The 24,971-nt window shown below is 37.6% G+C and overlaps 10 non-coding genes across 10 annotated transcripts; all 10 read left to right on the top strand.

The window, feature by feature from the left end:
* The first annotated feature begins 3,767 nt into the window (after positions 1–3,767).
* On the top strand, positions 3,768–3,852 carry TRNAR-UCU (transfer RNA arginine (anticodon UCU)). The gene is given in 2 exon segments: positions 3,768–3,804; positions 3,817–3,852. It is a non-coding gene; the product is annotated as a tRNA-Arg (tRNA).
* A 2,197-nt stretch (positions 3,853–6,049) lies between these two features.
* TRNAR-UCU (transfer RNA arginine (anticodon UCU)) lies at positions 6,050–6,134 on the top strand. Its single transcript is given in 2 exon segments — positions 6,050–6,086; positions 6,099–6,134. It is a non-coding gene; the product is annotated as a tRNA-Arg (tRNA).
* Positions 6,135–8,330: 2,196 nt separating this feature from the next.
* TRNAR-UCU (transfer RNA arginine (anticodon UCU)) lies at positions 8,331–8,415 on the top strand. Its single transcript is given in 2 exon segments — positions 8,331–8,367; positions 8,380–8,415. It is a non-coding gene; the product is annotated as a tRNA-Arg (tRNA).
* A 2,196-nt stretch (positions 8,416–10,611) lies between these two features.
* Positions 10,612–10,696, top strand: TRNAR-UCU (transfer RNA arginine (anticodon UCU)). Its single transcript is given in 2 exon segments — positions 10,612–10,648; positions 10,661–10,696. It is a non-coding gene; the product is annotated as a tRNA-Arg (tRNA).
* Positions 10,697–12,893: 2,197 nt separating this feature from the next.
* TRNAR-UCU (transfer RNA arginine (anticodon UCU)) lies at positions 12,894–12,978 on the top strand. Its single transcript is given in 2 exon segments — positions 12,894–12,930; positions 12,943–12,978. It is a non-coding gene; the product is annotated as a tRNA-Arg (tRNA).
* A 2,197-nt stretch (positions 12,979–15,175) lies between these two features.
* TRNAR-UCU (transfer RNA arginine (anticodon UCU)) lies at positions 15,176–15,260 on the top strand. The gene is given in 2 exon segments: positions 15,176–15,212; positions 15,225–15,260. It is a non-coding gene; the product is annotated as a tRNA-Arg (tRNA).
* Positions 15,261–17,457: 2,197 nt separating this feature from the next.
* On the top strand, positions 17,458–17,542 carry TRNAR-UCU (transfer RNA arginine (anticodon UCU)). Its single transcript is given in 2 exon segments — positions 17,458–17,494; positions 17,507–17,542. It is a non-coding gene; the product is annotated as a tRNA-Arg (tRNA).
* Positions 17,543–19,738: 2,196 nt separating this feature from the next.
* Positions 19,739–19,823, top strand: TRNAR-UCU (transfer RNA arginine (anticodon UCU)). The gene is given in 2 exon segments: positions 19,739–19,775; positions 19,788–19,823. It is a non-coding gene; the product is annotated as a tRNA-Arg (tRNA).
* Positions 19,824–22,020: 2,197 nt separating this feature from the next.
* Positions 22,021–22,105, top strand: TRNAR-UCU (transfer RNA arginine (anticodon UCU)). Its single transcript is given in 2 exon segments — positions 22,021–22,057; positions 22,070–22,105. It is a non-coding gene; the product is annotated as a tRNA-Arg (tRNA).
* A 2,194-nt stretch (positions 22,106–24,299) lies between these two features.
* TRNAR-UCU (transfer RNA arginine (anticodon UCU)) lies at positions 24,300–24,384 on the top strand. Its single transcript is given in 2 exon segments — positions 24,300–24,336; positions 24,349–24,384. It is a non-coding gene; the product is annotated as a tRNA-Arg (tRNA).
* Positions 24,385–24,971: the final 587 nt, after the last annotated feature.

The following is a 24,971-nucleotide window of genomic DNA, read 5'->3' as shown; positions in this document are numbered from 1 at the left end:
TAAAGAACACCAAATAGAGAAGAGCGTCGGATGAGATTTATAATTCCATACACATTTTGAAATGGTATACCCATTAATAAACACAACAAAATCGCCGCAGCCAGTATACGTTTTTTTGTTTTGTCGAAGCGCCATCACTCGGTGAATGCCGGCAAGTTCAATCATTAACAGCTTTACACATCCGAGTGCCAGTGTCTTTTCACGTTATATGGAGTGTTAATTGGCATAACAACACTGCGAGTTAACACATTTGTAGCACAAGTAAACAGCCGGCATTTTACAGAAGGGGGCGGCAATCCATTGACAAAGTTTTCTTGAATATCCTTACAAATGCGAAAATTGGTATAGGAATTCGAAACTATAAATCAACCAAAACATACCACATGTGTATCATTGCTACACGCTTTCTCGTCCCATGCGTATCGTATAAAGAATACTATGGCATTACATATTGACAACACCCATTTTACAGCCAATGTTATGTTGAACTTATTACCGGTGTTAGATATTGCTGGTCGGTTTGATTGGAAGAATGTCTGCGGTTACGTAGATGGTAAATCGCACAGCAAAGGTAAGTAAATGTGCTCTACTTTAAATAATTATGTCTCACCGAATTAACTTCAAAATGGATTATAGTGGTTTAGGTCACGTAATGTTGTATCACGATTGCTACAGACACAAATATGTGTTTTTTTATCTTTACAGGTAGTTATGTTGGCAGGAAATCAAGTCGCTATATCTACAGCGAGACACAGTCGGTCTTATTAGAAGTAATATTTACAACTACTACGGAGTATCTAAATCGCGACATGCGCAAGCGTATCGCCATAATTACCAACTTATCGGAAAAGTCAATTATGGTAAGTGAGAGCATTATGTATGCACCAAAGTATGTTATAATGTAAGCGAACAGTTTCTTGTTGTTCATTATACAATAATCTATTTTATTCACTTTTCAGAAGTGGTTTCAGAATCGTCGGGGTCAAAAACGGAGGCAAGAACGGAAAAGAGATGCCGTGTTATATGCTAAGCACCATCAAGCACCAATACAAAAGTTGAAAGAATCGACGACGCGTTTTCCGTCCGTGCGAAGTCGAGGAAAATCAGTGGACACTCGACTTGATGTCCTACCAGCAACGCCTTCCCTCAGTGAATATATTGGTGTTCCACAATCCAGTAGTACACCAAGGCATTGTAGTGATACGAAGATACAAAATTGCAGTACACATTCCAGTGGTATCCTGACAGACGTCTATCAAAGTGAAATAGAAATATGTAGTACACCTTGTAAAGACGTGTCATCAGATTTGTCATTTAATGGAATTACTGATTTAGATCGTACTCTGTGTCCATTAGTCATTTGCGAAGCTTCATATTCTGTTTGAGAAAAGCATTTATTCGTGGTTAGTCATTTTAATTTCGTGTACATAATACGTTATAATAAAATATAAATAAAAAATACATATTGTGTATTCAATTATGAGTCAAGATCGAAAGGAACAGTGTGATCTGGTCAAACGTTGTGATGTAAAAAATAAAAATACCTTGCATACGAAGCTGGCGATATGCAGATGGCTCTTCTTTTAAGTCACGATGGACATGTTTTGTTCAAATTGTCGTCAATAGTCTTAACATATTGGACAGTTGTAGCTCTCCTCGGTACTAATAATTAGGAAAGACCGAGACCGTCGACTGAGATTAAAATATTCTGCACGCATTTTGATGTAATGAAGCAAATACAAAAATGGCTACTAATGGTATAAAAAAGCCAACTGGTTGTAGCGATACTAGGTGTTTGATATATGTTCTACAGGAGCCTTTGTAAGATCAACCGAAATATAAAATTATTACCTAATTCCATCAACATACATGTCCTTGCCTATCCCCAACGTCTACATGGAATGACGTTGAATGCTCTTTAACATGTTATTGAAGCGCCGTCACTCGGCAAATGTTGATGAGTTGAAACATAATCAACCAGAACAATCACAGAGTTAGTGAGATTTCACGATCCGCGGATTATTAATTAGCATTCAAATTGTTAACACATTTGCCAAAAGTTAACACATTTGCCATGATATTAGAAAGCCGGCATTTTTGAAAGAAAAGCAGTTCTCTATTGGATTGTTTTGTTCAATTTAACGTCAGTGTTCTGTCCGAATTAAACAGCAGTATTTTATCTAAGTGTCAATAATTAAAGAACACCAAATAGAGAAGAGCGTCGGATGAGATTTATAATTCCATACACATTTTGAAATGGTATACTCATTAATAAACACAACAAAATCGCCGCAGCCAGTATACGTTATTTTGTTTTGTCGAAGCGCCATCACTCGGTGAATGCCGGCAAGTTCAATCATTAACAGCTTTACACATCCGAGTGCCAGTGTCTTTTCACGTTATATGGAGTGTTAATTGGCATAACAACACTGCGAGTTAACACATTTGTAGCACAAGTAAACAGCCGGCATTTTACAGTAGGGGGCGGTAATCCATTGACAAAGTTTTCTTGAATATCCTTACAAATGCGAAAATTGGTATAGGAATTCGAAACTATAAATCAACCAAAACATACCACATGTGTATCATTGCTACACGCTTTCTCGTCCCATGCGTATCGTATAAAGAATACTATGGCATTACATATTGACAACACCCATTTTACAGCCAATGTTAAGTTGAACTTATTACCGGTGTTAGATATTGCTGGTCGGTTTGATTGGAAGAATGTCTGCGGTTACGTAGATGGTAAATCGCACAGCAAAGGTAAGTAAATGTGCTCTACTTTAAATAATTATGTCTCACCGAATTAACTTCAAAATGGATTATAGTGGTTTAGGTCACGTAATGTTGTATCACGATTGCTACAGACACAAATATTTTTTTTTTTATTTTTACAGGTAGTTATGTTGGCAGGAAATCAAGTCGCTATATCTACAGCGTGACACAGTCGGTTTTATTAGAAGTAATATTTACAACTACTACGGAGTATCTAAATCGCGACATGCGCAAGCGTATCGCCATAATTACCAACTTATCGGAAAAGTCAATTATGGTAAGTGAGAGCATTATGTGTGCACCAAAGTATGTTATAATGTAAGCGAACAGTTTCTTGTTGTTCATTATACAATAATCTATTTTATTCACTTTTCAGAAGTGGTTTCAGAATCGTCGGGGTCAAAAACGGAGGCAAGAACGGAAAAGAGATGCCGTGTTATATGCTAAGCACCATCAAGCACCAATACAAAAGTTGAAAGAATCGACGACGCGTTTTCCGTCCGTGCGAAGTCGAGGAAAATCAGTGGACACTCGACTTGATGTCCTACCAGCAACGCCTTCCCTCAGTGAATATATTGGTGTTCCACAATCCAGTAGTACACCAAGGCATTGTAGTGATACGCAGATACAAAATTGCAGTACACATTCCAGTGGTATCCTGGCAGACGTCTATCAAAGTGAAATAGAAATATGTAGTACACCTTGTAAAGACGTGTCATCAGATTTGTCATTTAATGGAATTACTGATTTAGATCGTACTCTGTGTCCATTAGTCATTTGCGAAGCTTCATATTCTGTTTGAGAAAAGCATTTATTCGTGGTTAGTCATTTTAATTTCGTGTACATAATACGTTATAATAAAATATAAATACAAAATACATATTGTGTATTCAATTATGAGTCAAGATCGAAAGGAACAGTGTGATCTGGTCAAACGTTGTGATGTAAAAAATAAAAATACCTTGCATACGAAGCTGGCGATATGCAGTGTCTCCGTGGCGCAACGGGTAGCGCGTCGGACTTCTAGTTGAAACAGTTATTCGGAGGCTGTGGGTTCGAATCCCACCGGAGATGGCTCTCCTTTTAAGTCACGATGGACATGTTTTGTTCAAATTGTCGTCAATAGTCTTAACATATTGGACAGTTGTAGCTCTCCTCGGTACTAATAATTAGGAAAGACCGAGACCGTCGACTGAGATTAAAATATTCTACACGCATTTTGATGGAATGAACCAATATAAAAAAATGGCTACCAATGGTATAAAAAGCGAACTGGTTGTAGCGATACAAGGTGTTTAATATGTGTTCTACACGAGCCTTTGTAAGATCAACCGAAATATCGAAAATAATTACCTAATTCCATCAACATACATGTCCTTGCTTATCCCCAACGTCTACATGGAGTGACGTTGAATGCTTTTTAACATGTTATTGAAGCACCGTCACACGGTAAATGTTGGTGAGTTGAAACATAATCAACCGGAACAATCACAGTGTTAGTGAGTTTTCACGATCCGCGGATTATTAATTAGCATTCCAATTGTTAACACATTTGCCAAAAGTTAACACATTTGCCATGATATTAGAAAGCCGGCATTTTTGAAAAAAAGCAGTTCTCTATTGGATTGTTTTGTTCAATTTAACGTCAGTGTTCTGTCCGAATTAAACAGCAGTATCTTACCTATGTGTCAATAATTAAAGAACACCAACGAGAGAAGAGCGTCGGATGAGATTTATAATTCCATCCACATTTTGAAATGGTATACTCATTAATAAACACAACAAAATCGCCGCAGCCAGTAGACGTTTTTATTGTTTTGTCGAAGCGCCATCACTCGGTGAATGCCGGCAAGTTCAATCATTAACAGCTTTACACATCCGAGTTCCTGTGTCTTTTCACGTTATATGGAGTGTTAATTGGCATAACAACACTGCGAGTTAACACATTTGTAGCGCAAGTAAACAGACGGCATTTTAAAGAAGGGGGCGGCAATCCATTGACAAAGTTTTCTTGAATATCCTTACAAATGCGAAAATTGGTATAGGAATTCGAAACTATAAATCAACCAAAACATACCACATGTGTATCATTGCTACACGCTTTCTCGTCCCATGCGTATCGTATAAAGAATACTATGGCATTACATATTGACAACACCCATTTTACAGCCAATGTTATGTTGAACTTATTACCGGTGTTAGATATTGCTGGTCGGTTTGATTGGAAGAATGTCTGCGGTTACGTAGATGGTGAATCGCACAGCAAAGGTAAGTAAATGTGCTCTACTTTAAATAATTATGTCTCACCGAATTAACTTCAAAATGGATTATAGTGGTTTAGGTCACGTAATGTTGTATCACGATTGCTACAGACACAAATATGTGGGTTTTTTTATTTTTACAGGTAGTTATGTTGGCAGGAAATCAAGTCGCTATATCTACAGCGAGACACAGTCGGTTTTATTAGAAGTAATATTTACAACTACTACGGAGTATCTAAATCGCGACATGCGCAAGCGTATCGCCATAATTACCAACTTATCGGAAAAGTCAATTATGGTAAGTGAGAGCATTATGTATGCACCAAAGTATGTTATAATGTAAGCGAACTGTTTCTTGTTGTTCATTATACAATAATCTATTTTATTCACTTTTCAGAAGTGGTTTCAGAATCGTCGGGGTCAAAAACGGAGGCAAGAACGGAAAAGAGATGCCGTGTTATATGCTAAGCACCATCAAGCACCAATACAAAAGTTGAAAGAATCGACGACGCGTTTTCCGTCCGTGCGAAGTCGAGGAAAATCAGTGGACACTCGACTTGATGTCCTACCAGCAACGCCTTCCCTCAGTGAATATATTGGTGTTCCACAATCCAGTAGTACACCAAGGCATTGTAGTGATACGAAGATACAAAATTGCAGTACACATTCCAGTGGTATCCTGACAGACGTCTATCAAAGTGAAATAGAAACATGTAGTACACCTTGTAAAGACGTGTCATCAGATTTGTCATTTAATGGAATTACTGATTTAGATCGTACTCTGTGTCCATTAGTCATTTGCGAAGCTTCATATTCTGTTTGAGAAAAGCATTTATTCGTGGTTAGTCATTTTAATTTCGTGTACATAATACGTTATAATAAAATATAAATAAAAAATACATATTGTGTATTCAATTATGAGTCAAGATCGAAAGGAACAGTGTGATCTGGTCAAACGTTGTGATGTAAAAAATAAAAATACCTTGCATACGAAGCAGGCGATATGCAGTGTCTCCGTGGCGCAACGGATAGCGCGTCGGACTTCTAGTTGAAACAGTTATTCGGAGGCTGTGGGTTCGAATCCCACCGGAGATGGCTCTTCTTTTAAGTCACGATGGACATGTTTTGTTCAAATTGTCCTCAATGGTCTTAACATATTGGACAGTTGTAGCTCTCCTCGGTGCTAATAATTAGAAAGACCGAGACCGTCGACTGAGATTAAAATATTCTACACGGATTTTGATGTAATGAACCAAATACAAAAATGGCTACTAATGGTATAAAAAGCCAACTGATTGTAGCGATACTAGGTGTTTGATACGTGTTCTACACGAGCCTTTGTAAGATCAACCGAAATATAAAAATAATTACCTAATTCCATCAACATACATGTCCTTGCTTATCCCCAACGTCTACATGGAATGATGTTGAATGCTCTTTAACATGTTATTGAAGCACCGTCACTCGACAAATGTTGGTGAGTTGAAACATAATCAACCAGAACAATCACAGAGTTAGTGAGTTTTCACGACCCGCGGATTATTAATTAGCATTCCAATTGTTAACACATTTGCCAATAGTTAACACATTTGCCACGATATTAGAAAGCCGGCATTTTTGAAAGAAAAGCAGTTCTCTATTGGCTTGTTTTGTTCAATTTAACGTCAGTCTTCTGTCCGAATTAAACAGCAGTATCTTACCTAAGTGTCAATACTTAAAGAACACCAAATAGAGAAGAGCGTCGGATGAGATTTATAATTCCATACACATTTTGAAATGGAACACTCATTAATAAACACAACAAAATCGCCGCAGCCAGTAGACGTTTTTATTGTTTTGTCGAAGCGCCATCACTCGGTGAATGCCGGCAAGTTCAATCATTAACAGCTTTACACATCCGAGTTCCTGAGTCTTTTCACGTTATATGGAGTGTTAATTGGCATAACAACACTGCCAGTAAACACATTTGTAGCGCAAGTAAACAGACGGCATTTTACAGAAGGGGGCGGCAATCCATTGACAAAGTTTTCTTGAATATCCTTACAAATGCGAAAATTGGTATAGGAATTCGAAACTATAAAGCAACCAAAACATACCACATGTGTATCATTGCTACACGCTTTCTCGTCCCATGCGTATCGTATAAAGAATACTATGGCATTACATATTGACAACACCCATTTTACAGCCAATGTTATGTTGAACTTATTACCGGTGTTAGATATTGCTGGTCGGTTTGATTGGAAGAATGTCTACGGTTACGTAGATGGTAAATCGCACAGCAAAGGTAAGTAAATGTGCTCTACTTCAAATAATTATGTCTCACCGAATTAACTTCAAAATGGATTATAGTGGTTTAGGTCACGTAATGTTGTATCACGATTGCTACAGACACAAATATGTGGGTTTTTTTTATCTTTACAAGTAGTTATGTTGGCAGGAAATCAAGTCGCTATATCTACAGCGAGACACAGTCGGTTTCATTAGAAGTAATATTTACAACTACTACGGAGTATCTAAATCGCGACATGCGCAAGCGTATCGCCATAATTACCAACTTATCGGAAAAGTCAATTATGGTAAGTGAGAGCATTATGTATGCACCAAAGTATGTTATAATGTAAGCGAACAGTTTCTTGTTGTTCATTATACAATAATCTATTTTATTCACTTTTCAGAAGTGGTTTCAGAATCGTCGGGGTCAAAAACGGAGGCAAGAACGGAAAAGAGATGCCGTGTTATATGCTAAGCACCATCAAGCACCAATACAAAAGTTGAAAGAATCGACGACGCGTTTTCCGTCCGTGCGAAGTCGAGGAAAATCAGTGGACACTCGACTTGATGTCCTACCAGCAACGCCTTCCCTCAGTGAATATATTGGTGTTCCACAATCCAGTAGTACACCAAGGCATTGTAGTGATACGCAGATACAAAATTGCAGTACACATTCCAGTGGTATCCTGGCAGACGTCTATCAAAGTGAAATAGAAATATGTAGTACACCTTGTAAAGACGTGTCATCAGATTTGTCATTTAATGGAATTACTGATTTAGATCGTACTCTGTGTCCATTAGTCATTTGCGAAGCTTCATATTCTGTTTGAGAAAAGCATTTATTCGTGGTTAGTCATTTTAATTTCGTGTACATAATACGTTATAATAAAATATAAATACAAAATACATATTGTGTATTCAATTATGAGTCAAGATCGAAAGGAACAGTGTGATCTGGTCAAACGTTGTGATGTAAAAAATAAAAATACCTTGCATACGAAGCAGGCGATATGCAGTGTCTCCGTGGCGCAACGGGTAGCGCGTCGGACTTCTAGTTGAAACAGTTATTCGGAGGCTGTGGGTTCGAATCCCACCGGAGATGGCTCTTCTTTTAAGTCACGATGGACATGTTTTGTTCAAATTGTCGTCAATAGTCTTAACATATTGGACAGTTGTAGCTCTCCTCGGTACTAATAATTAGGAAAGACCGAGACCGTCGACTAAGATTAAAATATTCTGCACGCATTTTGATGGAATGAACCAATATAAAAAAATGGCTACCAATGGTATAAAAAGCGAACTGGTTGTAGCGATACAAGGTGTTTAATATGTGTTCTACACGAGCCTTTGTAAGATCAACCGAAATATAAAAATAATTACCTAATTCCATCAACATACATGTCCTTGCTTATCCCCAACGTCTACATGGAGTGACGTTGAATGCTTTTTAACATGTTATTGAAGCACCGTCACACGGTAAATGTTGGTGAGTTGAAACATAATCAACCGGAACAATCACAGTGTTAGTGAGTTTTCACGATCCGCGGATTATTAATTAGCATTCCAATTGTTAACACATTTGCCAAAAGTTAACACATTTGCCATGATATTAGAAAGCCGGCATTTTTGAAAAAAAGCAGTTCTCTATTGGATTGTTTTGTTCAATTTAACGTCAGTGTTCTGTCCGAATTAAACAGCAGTATCTTACCTATGTGTCAATAATTAAAGAACACCAACGAGAGAAGAGCGTCGGATGAGATTTATAATTCCATCCACATTTTGAAATGGTATACTCATTAATAAACACAACAAAATCGCCGCAGCCAGTAGACGTTTTTATTGTTTTGTCGAAGCGCCATCACTCGGTGAATGCCGGCAAGTTCAATCATTAACAGCTTTACACATCCGAGTTCCTGTGTCTTTTCACGTTATATGGAGTGTTAATTGGCATAACAACACTGCGAGTTAACACATTTGTAGCGCAAGTAAACAGACGGCATTTTAAAGAAGGGGGCGGCAATCCATTGACAAAGTTTTCTTGAATATCCTTACAAATGCGAAAATTGGTATAGGAATTCGAAACTATAAATCAACCAAAACATACCACATGTGTATCATTGCTACACGCTTTCTCGTCCCATGCGTATCGTATAAAGAATACTATGGCATTACATATTGACAACACCCATTTTACAGCCAATGTTATGTTGAACTTATTACCGGTGTTAGATATTGCTGGTCGGTTTGATTGGAAGAATGTCTGCGGTTACGTAGATGGTAAATCGCACAGCAAAGGTAAGTAAATGTGCTCTACTTTAAATAATTATGTCTCACCGAATTAACTTCAAAATGGATTATAGTGGTTTAGGTCACGTAATGTTGTATCACGATTGCTACAGACACAAATATGTGGGTTTTTTTATTTTTACAGGTAGTTATGTTGGCAGGAAATCAAGTCGCTATATCTACAGCGAGACACAGTCGGTTTTATTAGAAGTAATATTTACAACTACTACGGAGTATCTAAATCGCGACATGCGCAAGCGTATCGCCATAATTACCAACTTATCGGAAAAGTCAATTATGGTAAGTGAGAGCATTATGTATGCACCAAAGTATGTTATAATGTAAGCGAACAGTTTATTGTTGTTCATTATACAATAATCTATTTTATTCACTTTTCAGAAGTGGTTTCAGAATCGTCGGGGTCCAAAACGGAGGCAAGAACGGAAAAGAGATGCCGTGTTGTATGCTAAGCACCATCAAGCACCAATACAAAAGTTGAAAGAATCGACGACGCGTTTTCCGTCCGTGCGAAGTCGAGGAAAATCAGTGGACACTCGACTTGATGTCCTACCAGCAACACCTTCCCTCAGTGAATATATTGGTGTTCCACAATCCAGTAGTACACCAAGGCATTGTAGTGATACGAAGATACAAAATTGCAGTACACATTCCAGTGGTATCCTGACAGACGTCTATCAAAGTGAAATAGAAATATGTAGTACACCTTGTAAAGACGTGTCATCAGATTTGTCATTTAATGGAATTACTGATTTAGATCGTACTCTGTGTCCATTAGTCATTTGCGAAGCTTCATATTCTGTTTGAGAAAAGCATTTATTCGTGGTTAGTCATTTTATTTTCGTGTACATAATACGTTATAATAAAATATGAATACAAAATACATATTGTGTATTCAATTATGAGTCAAGATCGAAAGGAACAGTGTGATCTGGTCAAACGTTGTGATGTAAAAAATAAAAATACCTTGCATACGAAGCAGGCGATATGCAGTGTCTCCGTGGCGCAACGGATAGCGCGTCGGACTTCTAGTTGAAACAGTTATTCGGAGTCTGTGGGTTCGAATCCCACCGGAGATGGCTCTCCTTTTAAGTCACGATGGACATGTTTTGTTCAAATTGTCGTCAATAGTCTTAACATATTGGACAGTTGTAGCTCTCCTCGGTACTAATAATTAGGAAAGACCGAGACCGTCGACTGAGATTAAAATATTCTGCACGCATTTTGATGGAATGAACCAATATAAAAAAATGGCTACCAATGGTATAAAAAGCCAACTGGTTGTAGCGATACAAGGTGTTTAATATGTGTTCTACACGAGCCTTTGTAAGATCAACCGAAATATAAAAATAATTACCAAATTCCATCAACATACATGTCCTTGCTTATCCCCAACGTCTACATGGAGTGACGTTGAATGCTTTTTAACATGTTATTGAAGCACCGTCACACGGTAAATGTTGGTGAGTTGAAACATAATCAACCGGAACAATCACAGTGTTAGTGAGTTTTCACGATCCGCGGATTATTAATTAGCATTCCAATTGTTAACACATTTGCCAAAAGTTAACACATTTGCCATGATATTAGAAAGCCGGCATTTTTGAAAGAAAAGCAGTTCTCTATTGGATTGTTTTGTTCAATTTAACGTCAGTGTTCTGTCCGAATTAAACAGCAGTATCTTACCTATGTGTCAATAATTAAAGAACACCAACGAGAGAAGAGCGTCGGATGAGATTTATAATTCCATCCACATTTTGAAATGGTATACTCATTAATAAACACAACAAAATCGCCGCAGCCAGTAGACGTTTTAATTGTTTTGTCGAAGCGCCATCACTCGGTGAATGCCGGCAAGTTCAATCATTAACAGCTTTACACATCCGAGTTCCTGTGTCTTTTCACGTTATATGGAGTGTTAATTGGCATAACAACACTGCGAGTTAACACATTTGTAGCGCAAGTAAACAGACGGCATTTTAAAGAAGGGGGCGGCAATCCATTGACAAAGTTTTCTTGAATATCTTTACAAATGCGAAAATTGGTATAGGAATTCGAAACTATAAATCAACCAAAACATACCACATGTGTATCATTGCTACACGCTTTCTTGTCCCATGCGTATCGTATAAAGAATACTATGGCATTACATATTGACAACACCCATTTTACAGCCAATGTTATGTTGAACTTATTACCGGTGTTAGATATTGCTGGTCGGTTTGATTGGAAGAATGTCTGCGGTTACGTAGATGGTAAATCGCACAGCAAAGGTAAGTAAATGTGCTCTACTTTAAATAATTATGTCTCACCGAATTAACTTCAAAATGGATTATAGTGGTTTAGGTCACGTAATGTTGTATCACAATTGCTACAGACACAAATATGTGGGTTTTTTTATTTTTACAGGTAGTTATGTTGGCAGGAAATCAAGTCGCTATATCTACAGCGAGACACAGTCGGTTTTATTAGAAGTAATATTTACAACTACTACGGAGTATCTAAATCGCGACATGCGCAAGCGTATCGCCATAATTACCAACTTATCGGAAAAGTCAATTATGGTAAGTGAGAGCATTATGTATGCACCAAAGTATGTTATAATGTAAGCGAACAGTTTATTGTTGTTCATTATACAATAATCTATTTTATTCACTTTTCAGAAGTGGTTTCAGAATCGTCGGGGTCAAAAACGGAGGCAAGAACGGAAAAGAGATGCCGTGTTATATGCTAAGCACCATCAAGCACCAATACAAAAGTTGAAAGAATCGACGACGCGTTTTCCGTCCGTGCGAAGTCGAGGAAAATCAGTGGACACTCGACTTGATGTCCTACCAGCAACGCCTTCCCTCAGTGAATATATTGGTGTTCCACAATCCAGTAGTACACCAAGGCATTGTAGTGATACGAAGATACAAAATTGCAGTACACATTCCAGTGGTATCCTGACAGACGTCTATCAAAGTGAAATAGAAATATGTAGTACACCTTGTAAAGACGTGTCATCAGATTTGTCATTTAATGGAATTACTGATTTAGATCGTACTCTGTGTCCATTAGTCATTTGCGAAGCTTCATATTCTGTTTGAGAAAAGCATTTATTCGTGGTTAGTCATTTTAATTTCGTGTACATAATACGTTATAATAAAATATGAATACAAAATACATATTGTGTATTCAATTATGAGTCAAGATCGAAAGGAACAGTGTGATCTGGTCAAACGTTGTGATGTAAAAAATAAAAATACCTTGCATACGAAGCAGGCGATATGCAGTGTCTCCGTGGCGCAACGGATAGCGCGTCGGACTTCTAGTTGAAACAGTTATTCGGAGGCTGTGGGTTCGAATCCCACCGGAGATGGCTCTTCTTTTAAGTCACGATGGACATGTTTTGTTCAAATTGTCGTCAATAGTCTTAACATATTGGACAGTTGTAGCTCTCCTCGGTACTAATAATTAGGAAAGACCGAGACCGTCGACTGAGATTAAAATATTCTGCACGCATTTTGATGGAATGAACCAATATAAAAAAAATGGCTACCAATGGTATAAAAAGCCAACTGGTTGTAGCGATACAAGGTGTTTAATATGTGTTCTACACGAGCCTTTGTAAGATCAACCGAAATATAAAATTAATTACCTAATTCCATCAACATACATGTCCTTGCTTATCCCCAACGTCTACATGGAGTGACGTTGAATGCTCTTTAACATGTTATTGAAGCACCGTCACACGGTAAATGTTGGTGAGTTGAAACATAATCAACCGGAACAATCACAGAGATAGTGAGTTTTCACGATCCGCGGATTATTAATTTGCATTCCAATTGATAACACATTTGCCAAAAGTTAACACATTTGCCATGATATTAGAAAGCCGGCATTTTTGAAAGAAAAGCAGTTCTCTATTGGATTGTTTTGTTCAATTTAACGTCAGTGTTCTGTCCGAATTAAACAGCAGTATCTTATCTAAGTGTCAATAATTAAAGAACACCAAATAGAGAAGAGCGTCGGATGAGATTTATAATTCCATACACATTTTGATATGGTACACTCATTAATAAACACAACAAAATCGCCGCAGCCAGTATACGTTTTTTTGTTTTGTCGAAGCGCCATCACTCGGTGAATGCCGGCAAGTTCAATCATTAACAGCTTTACACATCCGAGTTCCAGTGTCTTTTCACGTTATATGGAGTGTTAATTGGCATAACAACACTGCGAGTTAACACATTTGTAGCGCAAGTAAACAGACGACATTTTAAAGAAGGGGGCGGCAATCCATTGACAAAGTTCTCTTGAATATCCTTACAAATGCGAAAATTGGTATAGGAATTCGAAACTATAAATCAACCAAAACATACCACATGTGTATCATTGCTACACGCTTTCTCGTCTCATGCGTATCGTATAAAGAATACTATGGCATTACATATTGACAACACCCATTTTACAGCCAATGTTATGTTGAACTTATTACCGGTGTTAGATATTGCTGGTCGGTTTGATTGGAAGAATGTCTGCGGTTACGTAGATGGTAAATCGCACAGCAAAGGTAAGTAAATGTGCTCTACTTTAAATAATTATGTCTCACCGAATTAACTTCAAAATGGATTATAGTGGTTTAGGTCACGTAATGTTGTATCACGATTGCTACAGACACAAATATGTTTTTTTTTTTATTTTTACAGGTAGTTATGTTGGCAGGAAATCAAGTCGCTATATCTACAGCGTGACACAGTCGGTTTTATTAGAAGTAATATTTACAACTACTACGGAGTATCTAAATCGCGACATGCGCAAGCGTATCGCCATAATTACCAACTTATCGGAAAAGTCAATTATGGTAAGTGAGAGCATTATGTATGCACCAAAGTATGTTATAATGTAAGCGAACAGTTTCTTGTTGTTCATTATACAATAATCTATTTTATTCACTTTTCAGAAGTGGTTTCAGAATCGTCGGGGTCAAAAACGGAGGCAAGAACGGAAAAGAGATGCCGTGTTATATGCTAAGCACCATCAAACACCAATACAAAAGTTGAAAGAATCGACGACGCGTTTTCCGTCCGTGCGAAGTCGAGGAAAATCAGTGGACACTCGACTTGATGTCCTACCAGCAACGCCTTCCCTCAGTGAATATATTGGTGTTCCACAATCCAGTAGTACACCAAGGCATTGTAGTGATACGAAGATACAAAATTGCAGTACACATTCCAGTGGTATCCTGGCAGACGTCTATCAAAGTGAAATAGAAATATGTAGTACACCTTGTAAAGACGTGTCATCAGATTTGTCATTTAATGGAATTTCTGATTTAGATCGTACTCTGTGTCCATTAGTCATTTGCGAAGCTTCATATTCTGTTTGAGAAAAGCATTTATTCGTGGTTAGTCATTTTAATTTCGTGTACATAATACGTTATAATAAAATATAAATACAAAATACATATTGTGTATTCAATTATGAGTCAAGATCGAAAGGAACAGTGTGATCTGGTCAAACGTTGTGATGTAAAAAATAAAAATACCTTGCATACGAAGCAGGCGATATGCAGTGTCTCCGTGGCGCAACGGATAGCGCGTCGGACTTCTAGTTGAAACAGTTATTCGGAGGCTGTGGGTTCGAATCCCACCGGAGATGGCTCTTCTTTTAAGTCACGATGGACATGTTTTGTTCAAATTGTCGTCAATAGTCTTAACATATTGGACAGTTGTAGCTCTCATCGGTACTAATAATTAGGAAAGACCGAGACCGTCGACTGAGATTAAAATATTCTGCACGCATTTTGATGGAATGAACCAATATAAAAAAATGGCTACCAATGGTATAAAAAGCCAACTGGTTGTAGCGATACAAGGTGTTTAATATGTGTTCTACACGAGCCTTTGTAAGATCAACCGAAATATTAAAATAATTACCTAATTCCATCAACATACATGTCCTTGCTTATCCCCAACGTCTACATGGAATGACGTTGAATGCTCTTTAACATGTTATTGAAGCGCCGTCACTCGGCAAATGTTGATGAGTTGAAACATAATCAACCAGAACAATCACAGAGTTAGTGAGTTTTCACGACCCGCGGATTATTAATTAGCATTCCAATTGTTAACACATTTGCCAAAAGTTAACACATTTGCCATGATATTAGAAAGCCGGCATTTTTGAAAGAAAAGCAGTTCTCTATTGGATTGTTTTGTTCAATTTAACGTCAGTGTTCTGTCCGAATTAAACAGCAGTATCTTATCTAAGTGTCAATAATTAAAGAACACCAAATAGAGAAGAGCGTCGGATGAGATTTATAATTCCATCCACATTTTGAAATGGTATACTCATTAATAAACACAACAAAATCGCCGCAGCCAGTAGACGTTTTTATTGTTTTGTCGAAGCGCCATCACTCGGTGAATGCCGGCAAGTTCAATCATTAACAGCTTTACACGTCCGAGTTCCTGTGTCTTTTCACGTTATATGGAGTGTTAATTGGCATAACAACACTGCGAGTTAACACATTTGTAGCGCAAGTAAACAGACGGCATTTTAAAGAAGGGGGCGGCAATCCATTGACAAAATTTTCTTGAATATCCTTACAAATGCGAAAATTGGTATAGGAATTCGAAACTATAAATCAACCAAAACATACCACATGTGTATCATTGCTACACGCTTTCTCGTCCCATGCGTATCGTATAAAGAATACTATGGCATTACATATTGACAACACCCATTTTACAGCCAATGTTATGTTGAACTTATTACCGGTGTTAGATATTGCTGGTCGGTTTGATTGGAAGAATGTCTGCGGTTACGTAGATGGTAAATCGCACAGCAAAGGTAAGTAAATGTGCTCTACTTTAAATAATTATGTCTCACCGAATTAACTTCAAAATGGATTATAGTGGTTTAGGTCACGTAATGTTGTATCACGATTGCTACAGACACAAATATGTGGTTTTTTTTATTTTTACAGGTAGTTATGATGGCAGGAAATCAAGTCGCTATATCTACAGCGAGACACAGTCGGTTTTATTAGAAGTAATATTTACAACTACTACGGAGTATCTAAATCGCGACATGCGCAAGCGTATCGCCATAATTACCAACTTATCGGAAAAGTCAATTATGGTAAGTGAGAGCATTATGTATGCACCAAAGTATGTTATAATGTAAGCGAACAGTTTATTGTTGTTCATTATACAATAATCTATTTTATTCACTTTTCAGAAGTGGTTTCAGAATCGTCGGGGTCCAAAACGGAGGCAAGAACGGAAAAGAGATGCCGTGTTGTATGCTAAGCACCATCAAGAACCAATACAAAAGTTGAAAGAATCGACGACGCGTTTTCCGTCCGTGCGAAGTCGAGGAAAATCAGTGGACACTCGACTTGATGTCCTACCAGCAACGCCTTCCCTCAGTGAATATATTGGTGTTCCACAATCCAGTAGTACACCAAGGCATTGTAGTGATACGAAGATACAAAATTGCAGTACACATTCCAGTGGTATCCTGGCAGACGTCTATCAAAGTGAAATAGAAATATGTAGTACACCTTGTAAAGACGTGTCATCAGATTTGTCATTTAATGGAATTACTGATTTAGATCGTACTCTGTGTCCATTAGTCATTTGCGAAGCTTCATATTCTGTTTGAGAAAAGCATTTATTCGTGGTTAGTCATTTTAATTTCGTGTACATAATACGTTATAATAAAATATAAATACAAAATACATATTGTGTATTCAATTATGAGTCAAGATCGAAAGGAACAGTGTGATCTGGTCAAACGTTGTGATGTAAAAAATAAAAATACCTTGCATACGAAGCAGGCGATATGCAGTGTCTCCGTGGCGCAACGGATAGCGCGTCGGACTTCTAGTTGAAACAGTTATTCGGAGGCTGTGGGTTCGAATCCCACCGGAGATGGCTCTTCTTTTAAGTCACGATGGACATGTTTTGTTCAAATTGTCGTCAATAGTCTTAACATATTGGACAGTTGTAGCTCTCCTCGGTACTAATATTTAGGAAAGACCGAGACCGTCGACTGAGATTAAAATATTCTGCACGCATTTTGATGGAATGAACCAATATAAAAAAATGGCTACCAATGGTATAAAAAGCCAACTGGTTGTAGCGATACAAGGTGTTTAATATGTGTTCTACACGAGCCTTTGTAAGATCAACCGAAATATAAAAATAATTACCTAATTCCATCAACATACATGTCCTTGCTTATCCCCAACGTCTACATGGAGTGACGTTGAATGCTTTTTAACATGTTATTGAAGCACCGTCACACGGTAAATGTTGGTGAGTTGAAACATAATCAACCGGAACAATCACAGTGTTAGTGAGTTTTCACGATCCGCGGATTATTAATTAGCATTCCAATTGTTAACACATTTGCCAAAAGTTAACACATTTGCCATGATATTAGAAAGCCGGCATTTTTGAAAGAAAAGCAGTTCTCTATTGGATTGTTTTGTTCAATTTAACGTCAGTGTTCTGTCCGAATTAAACATCAGTATTTTATCTAAGTGTCAATAATTAAAGAACACCAAATAGAGAAGAGCGTCGGATGAGATTTATAATTCCATACACATTTGGAAATGGTACACTCATTAATAAACACAACAAAATCGCCGCAGCCAGTATACGTTTTTTTGTTTTGTCGAAGCGCCATCACTCGGTGAATGCCGGCAAGTTCAATCATTAACAGCTTTACACATCCGAGTTCCAGTGTCTTTTCACGTTATATGGAGTGTTAATTGGCATAACAACACTGCGAGTTAACACATTTGTAGCGCAAGTAAACAGACGACATTTTAAAGAAGGGGGCGGCAATCCATTGACAAAGTTCTCTTGAATATCCTTACAAATGCGAAAATTGGTATAGGAATTCGAAACTATAAATCAACCAAAACATACCACATGTGTATCATTGCTACACGCTTTCTCGTCTCATGCGTATCGTATAAAGAATACTATGGCATTACATATTGACAACACCCATTTTACAGCCAATGTTATGTTGAACTTATTACCGGTGTTAGATATTGCTGGTCGGTTTGATTGGAAGAATGTCTGCGGTTACGTAGATGGTAAATCGCACAGCAAAGGTAAGTAAATGTGCTCTACTTTAAATAATTATGTCTCACCGAATTAACTTCAAAATGGATTATAGTGGTTTAGGTCACGTAATGTTGTATCACGATTGCTACAGACACAAATATGTTTTTTTTTTTATTTTTACAGGTAGTTATGTTGGCAGGAAATCAAGTCGCTATATCTACAGCGTGACACAGTCGGTTTTATTAGAAGTAATATTTACAACTACTACGGAGTATCTAAATCGCGACATGCGCAAGCGTATCGCCATAATTACCAACTTATCGGAAAAGTCAATTATGGTAAGTGAGAGCATTATGTATGCACCAAAGTATGTTATAATGTAAGCGAACAGTTTCTTGTTGTTCATTATACAATAATCTATTTTATTCACTTTTCAGAAGTGGTTTCAGAATCGTCGGGGTCAAAAACGGAGGCAAGAACGGAAAAGAGATGCCGTGTTATATGCTAAGCACCATCAAACACCAATACAAAAGTTGAAAGAATCGACGACGCGTTTTCCGTCCGTGCGAAGTCGAGGAAAATCAGTGGACACTCGACTTGATGTCCTACCAGCAACGCCTTCCCTCAGTGAATATATTGGTGTTCCACAATCCAGTAGTACACCAAGGCATTGTAGTGATACGAAGATACAAAATTGCAGTACACATTCCAGTGGTATCCTGGCAGACGTCTATCAAAGTGAAATAGAAATATGTAGTACACCTTGTAAAGACGTGTCATCAGATTTGTCATTTAATGGAATTTCTGATTTAGATCGTACTCTGTGTCCATTAGTCATTTGCGAAGCTTCATATTCTGTTTGAGAAAAGCATTTATTCGTGGTTAGTCATTTTAATTTCGTGTACATAATACGTTATAATAAAATATAAATACAAAATACATATTGTGTATTCAATTATGAGTCAAGATCGAAAGGAACAGTGTGATCTGGTCAAACGTTGTGATGTAAAAAATAAAAATACCTTGCATACGAAGCAGGCGATATGCAGTGTCTCCGTGGCGCAACGGATAGCGCGTCGGACTTCTAGTTGAAACAGTTATTCGGAGGCTGTGGGTTCGAATCCCACCGGAGATGGCTCTTCTTTTAAGTCACGATGGACATGTTTTGTTCAAATTGTCGTCAATAGTCTTAACATATTGGACAGTTGTAGCTCTCATCGGTACTAATAATTAGGAAAGACCGAGACCGTCGACTGAGATTAAAATATTCTGCACGCATTTTGATGGAATGAACCAATATAAAAAAATGGCTACCAATGGTATAAAAAGCCAACTGGTTGTAGCGATACAAGGTGTTTAATATGTGTTCTACACGAGCCTTTGTAAGATCAACCGAAATATTAAAATAATTACCTAATTCCATCAACATACATGTCCTTGCTTATCCCCAACGTCTACATGGAATGACGTTGAATGCTCTTTAACATGTTATTGAAGCGCCGTCACTCGGCAAATGTTGATGAGTTGAAACATAATCAACCAGAACAATCACAGAGTTAGTGAGTTTTCACGACCCGCGGATTATTAATTAGCATTCCAATTGTTAACACATTTGCCAAAAGTTAACACATTTGCCATGATATTAGAAAGCCGGCATTTTTGAAAGAAAAGCAGTTCTCTATTGGATTGTTTTGTTCAATTTAACGTCAGTGTTCTGTCCGAATTAAACAGCAGTATCTTATCTAAGTGTCAATAATTAAAGAACACCAAATAGAGAAGAGCGTCGGATGAGATTTATAATTCCATCCACATTTTGAAATGGTATACTCATTAATAAACACAACAAAATCGCCGCAGCCAGTAGACGTTTTTATTGTTTTGTCGAAGCGCCATCACTCGGTGAATGCCGGCAAGTTCAATCATTAACAGCTTTACACGTCCGAGTTCCTGTGTCTTTTCACGTTATATGGAGTGTTAATTGGCATAACAACACTGCGAGTTAACACATTTGTAGCGCAAGTAAACAGACGGCATTTTAAAGAAGGGGGCGGCAATCCATTGACAAAATTTTCTTGAATATCCTTACAAATGCGAAAATTGGTATAGGAATTCGAAACTATAAATCAACCAAAACATACCACATGTGTATCATTGCTACACGCTTTCTCGTCCCATGCGTATCGTATAAAGAATACTATGGCATTACATATTGACAACACCCATTTTACAGCCAATGTTATGTTGAACTTATTACCGGTGTTAGATATTGCTGGTCGGTTTGATTGGAAGAATGTCTGCGGTTACGTAGATGGTAAATCGCACAGCAAAGGTAAGTAAATGTGCTCTACTTTAAATAATTATGTCTCACCGAATTAACTTCAAAATGGATTATAGTGGTTTAGGTCACGTAATGTTGTATCACGATTGCTACAGACACAAATATGTGGTTTTTTTTATTTTTACAGGTAGTTATGATGGCAGGAAATCAAGTCGCTATATCTACAGCGAGACACAGTCGGTTTTATTAGAAGTAATATTTACAACTACTACGGAGTATCTAAATCGCGACATGCGCAAGCGTATCGCCATAATTACCAACTTATCGGAAAAGTCAATTATGGTAAGTGAGAGCATTATGTATGCACCAAAGTATGTTATAATGTAAGCGAACAGTTTATTGTTGTTCATTATACAATAATCTATTTTATTCACTTTTCAGAAGTGGTTTCAGAATCGTCGGGGTCCAAAACGGAGGCAAGAACGGAAAAGAGATGCCGTGTTGTATGCTAAGCACCATCAAGAACCAATACAAAAGTTGAAAGAATCGACGACGCGTTTTCCGTCCGTGCGAAGTCGAGGAAAATCAGTGGACACTCGACTTGATGTCCTACCAGCAACGCCTTCCCTCAGTGAATATATTGGTGTTCCACAATCCAGTAGTACACCAAGGCATTGTAGTGATACGAAGATACAAAATTGCAGTACACATTCCAGTGGTATCCTGGCAGACGTCTATCAAAGTGAAATAGAAATATGTAGTACACCTTGTAAAGACGTGTCATCAGATTTGTCATTTAATGGAATTACTGATTTAGATCGTACTCTGTGTCCATTAGTCATTTGCGAAGCTTCATATTCTGTTTGAGAAAAGCATTTATTCGTGGTTAGTCATTTTAATTTCGTGTACATAATACGTTATAATAAAATATAAATACAAAATACATATTGTGTATTCAATTATGAGTCAAGATCGAAAGGAACAGTGTGATCTGGTCAAACGTTGTGATGTAAAAAATAAAAATACCTTGCATACGAAGCAGGCGATATGCAGTGTCTCCGTGGCGCAACGGATAGCGCGTCGGACTTCTAGTTGAAACAGTTATTCGGAGGCTGTGGGTTCGAATCCCACCGGAGATGGCTCTTCTTTTAAGTCACGATGGACATGTTTTGTTCAAATTGTCGTCAATAGTCTTAACATATTGGACAGTTGTAGCTCTCCTCGGTACTAATATTTAGGAAAGACCGAGACCGTCGACTGAGATTAAAATATTCTGCACGCATTTTGATGGAATGAACCAATATAAAAAAATGGCTACCAATGGTATAAAAAGCCAACTGGTTGTAGCGATACAAGGTGTTTAATATGTGTTCTACACGAGCCTTTGTAAGATCAACCGAAATATAAAAATAATTACCTAATTCCATCAACATACATGTCCTTGCTTATCCCCAACGTCTACATGGAGTGACGTTGAATGCTTTTTAACATGTTATTGAAGCACCGTCACACGGTAAATGTTGGTGAGTTGAAACATAATCAACCGGAACAATCACAGTGTTAGTGAGTTTTCACGATCCGCGGATTATTAATTAGCATTCCAATTGTTAACACATTTGCCAAAAGTTAACACATTTGCCATGATATTAGAAAGCCGGCATTTTTGAAAGAAAAGCAGTTCTCTATTGGATTGTTTTGTTCAATTTAACGTCAGTGTTCTGTCCGAATTAAACATCAGTATTTTATCTAAGTGTCAATAATTAAAGAACACCAAATAGAGAAGAGCGTCGGATGAGATTTATAATTCCATACACATTTGGAAATGGTACACTCATTAATAAACACAACAAAATCGCCGCAGCCAGTATACGTTTTTTTGTTTTGTCGAAGCGCCATCACTCGGTGAATGCCGGCAAGTTCAATCATTAACAGCTTTACACATCCGAGTTCCAGTGTCTTTTCACGTTATATGGAGTGTTAATTGGCATAACAACACTGCGAGTTAACACATTTGTAGCACAAGTAAACAGCCGGCATTTTACAGAAGGGGGCGGCAATCCCTTGACAAAGTTTTCTTGAATATCCTTACAAATGCGAAAATTGGTATAGGAATTCGAAACTATAAATCAACCAAAACATACCACATGTGTATCATTGCTACACGCTTTCTCGTCCCATGCGTATCGTATAAAGAATACTATGGCATTACATATTGACAACACCCATTTTACAGCCAATGCTATGTTGAACTTATTACCGGTGTTAGATATTGCTGGTCGGTTTGATTGGAAGAATGTCTGCGGTTACGTAGATGGTAAATCGCACAGCAAAGGTAAGTAAATGTGCTCTACTTTAAATAATTATGTCTCACCGAATTAACTTCAAAATGGATTACAGTGGTTTAGGTCACGTAATGTTGTATCACGATTGCTACAGACACAAATATGTTTTTTTTTATTTTTACAGGTAGTTATATTGGCAGGAAATCAAGTCGCTATATCTACAGCGAGACACAGTCGGTTTTATTAGAAGTAATATTTACAACTACTACGGAGTATCTAAATCGCGACATGCGCAAGCGTATCGCCATAATTACCAACTTATCGGAAAAGTCAATTATGGTAAGTGAGAGCATTATGTATGCACCAAAGTATGTTATAATGTAAGCGAACAGTTTCTTGTTGTTCATTATACAATAATCTATTTTATTCACTTTTCAGAAGTGGTTTCAGAATCGTCGGGGTCCAAAACGGAGGCAAGAACGGAAAAGAGATGCCGTGTTGTATGCTAAGCACCATCAAGCACCAATACAAAAGTTGAAAGAATCGACGACGCGTTTTCCGTCCGTGCGAAGTCGAGGAAAATCAGTGGACACTCGACTTGATGTCCTACCAGCAACGCCTTCCCTCAGTGAATATATTGGTGTTCCACAATCCAGTAGTACACCAAGGCATTGTAGTGATACGAAGATACAAAATTGCAGTACACATTCCAGTGGTATCCTGACAGACGTCTATCAAAGTGAAATAGAAATATGTAGTACACCTTGTAAAGACGTGTCATCAGATTTGTCATTTAATGGAATTACTGATTTAGATCGTACTCTGTGTCCATTAGTCATTTGCGAAGCTTCATATTCTGTTAGAGAAAAGCATTTATTCGTGGTTAGTCATTTTAATTTCGTGTACATAATACGTTATAATAAAATATAAATACAAAATACATATTGTGTATTCAATTATGAGTCAAGATCGAAAGGAACAGTGTGATCTGGTCAAACGTTGTGATGTAACAAATAAAAATACCTTGCATACGAAGCTGGCCATATGCAGTGTCTCCGTGGCGCAACGGATAGCGCGTCGGACTTCTAGTTGAAACAGTTATTCGGAGCCTGTGGGTTCGAATCCCACCGGAGATGGCTCTTCTTTTAAGTCACGGTGGACATGTTTTGCTCAAATTGTCGTCAATAGTCTTAACATATTGGACAGTTGTAGCACTCCTCGGTACTAATAATTAGGAAAGACCGAGACCGTCGACTGAGATTAAAATATTCTGCACGGATTTTGATGTAATGAACCAAAAACAAAAATGGCTACTAATGGTATAAAAAGCCAACTGATTGTAGCGATACTAGGTGTTTGATATGTGTTCTACACGAGCCTTTGTAAGATCAACCGACATATAAAAATAATTACCTAATTCCATCAACATACATGTCCTTGCTTATCCCCAACGTCTACATGGAATGACGTTGAATGCTCTTTAACATGTTATTGAAGCACCGTCACACGGTAAATGTTGGTGAGTTGAAACATAATCAGCCGGAACAATCGCAGTGTTAGTGAGTTTTCACGATCCGCGGATTATTAATTAGCATTCAAATTGTTAACACATTTGCCAAAAGTTAACACATTTGCCATGATATTAGAAAGCCGGCATTTTTGAAAGAAAAGCAGTTCTCTATTGGATTGTTTTGTTCAATTTAACGTCAGTGTTCCTGTCCGA

The sequence above is a fragment of the Saccoglossus kowalevskii genome, chromosome 13, assembly GCF_978046115.1.
Source record: "Saccoglossus kowalevskii chromosome 13, keSacKowa6.1, whole genome shotgun sequence".
Lineage (NCBI taxonomy): Eukaryota > Metazoa > Hemichordata > Enteropneusta > Harrimaniidae > Saccoglossus > Saccoglossus kowalevskii.
This window is presented reverse-complemented; position numbering and strand designations above follow the sequence as displayed.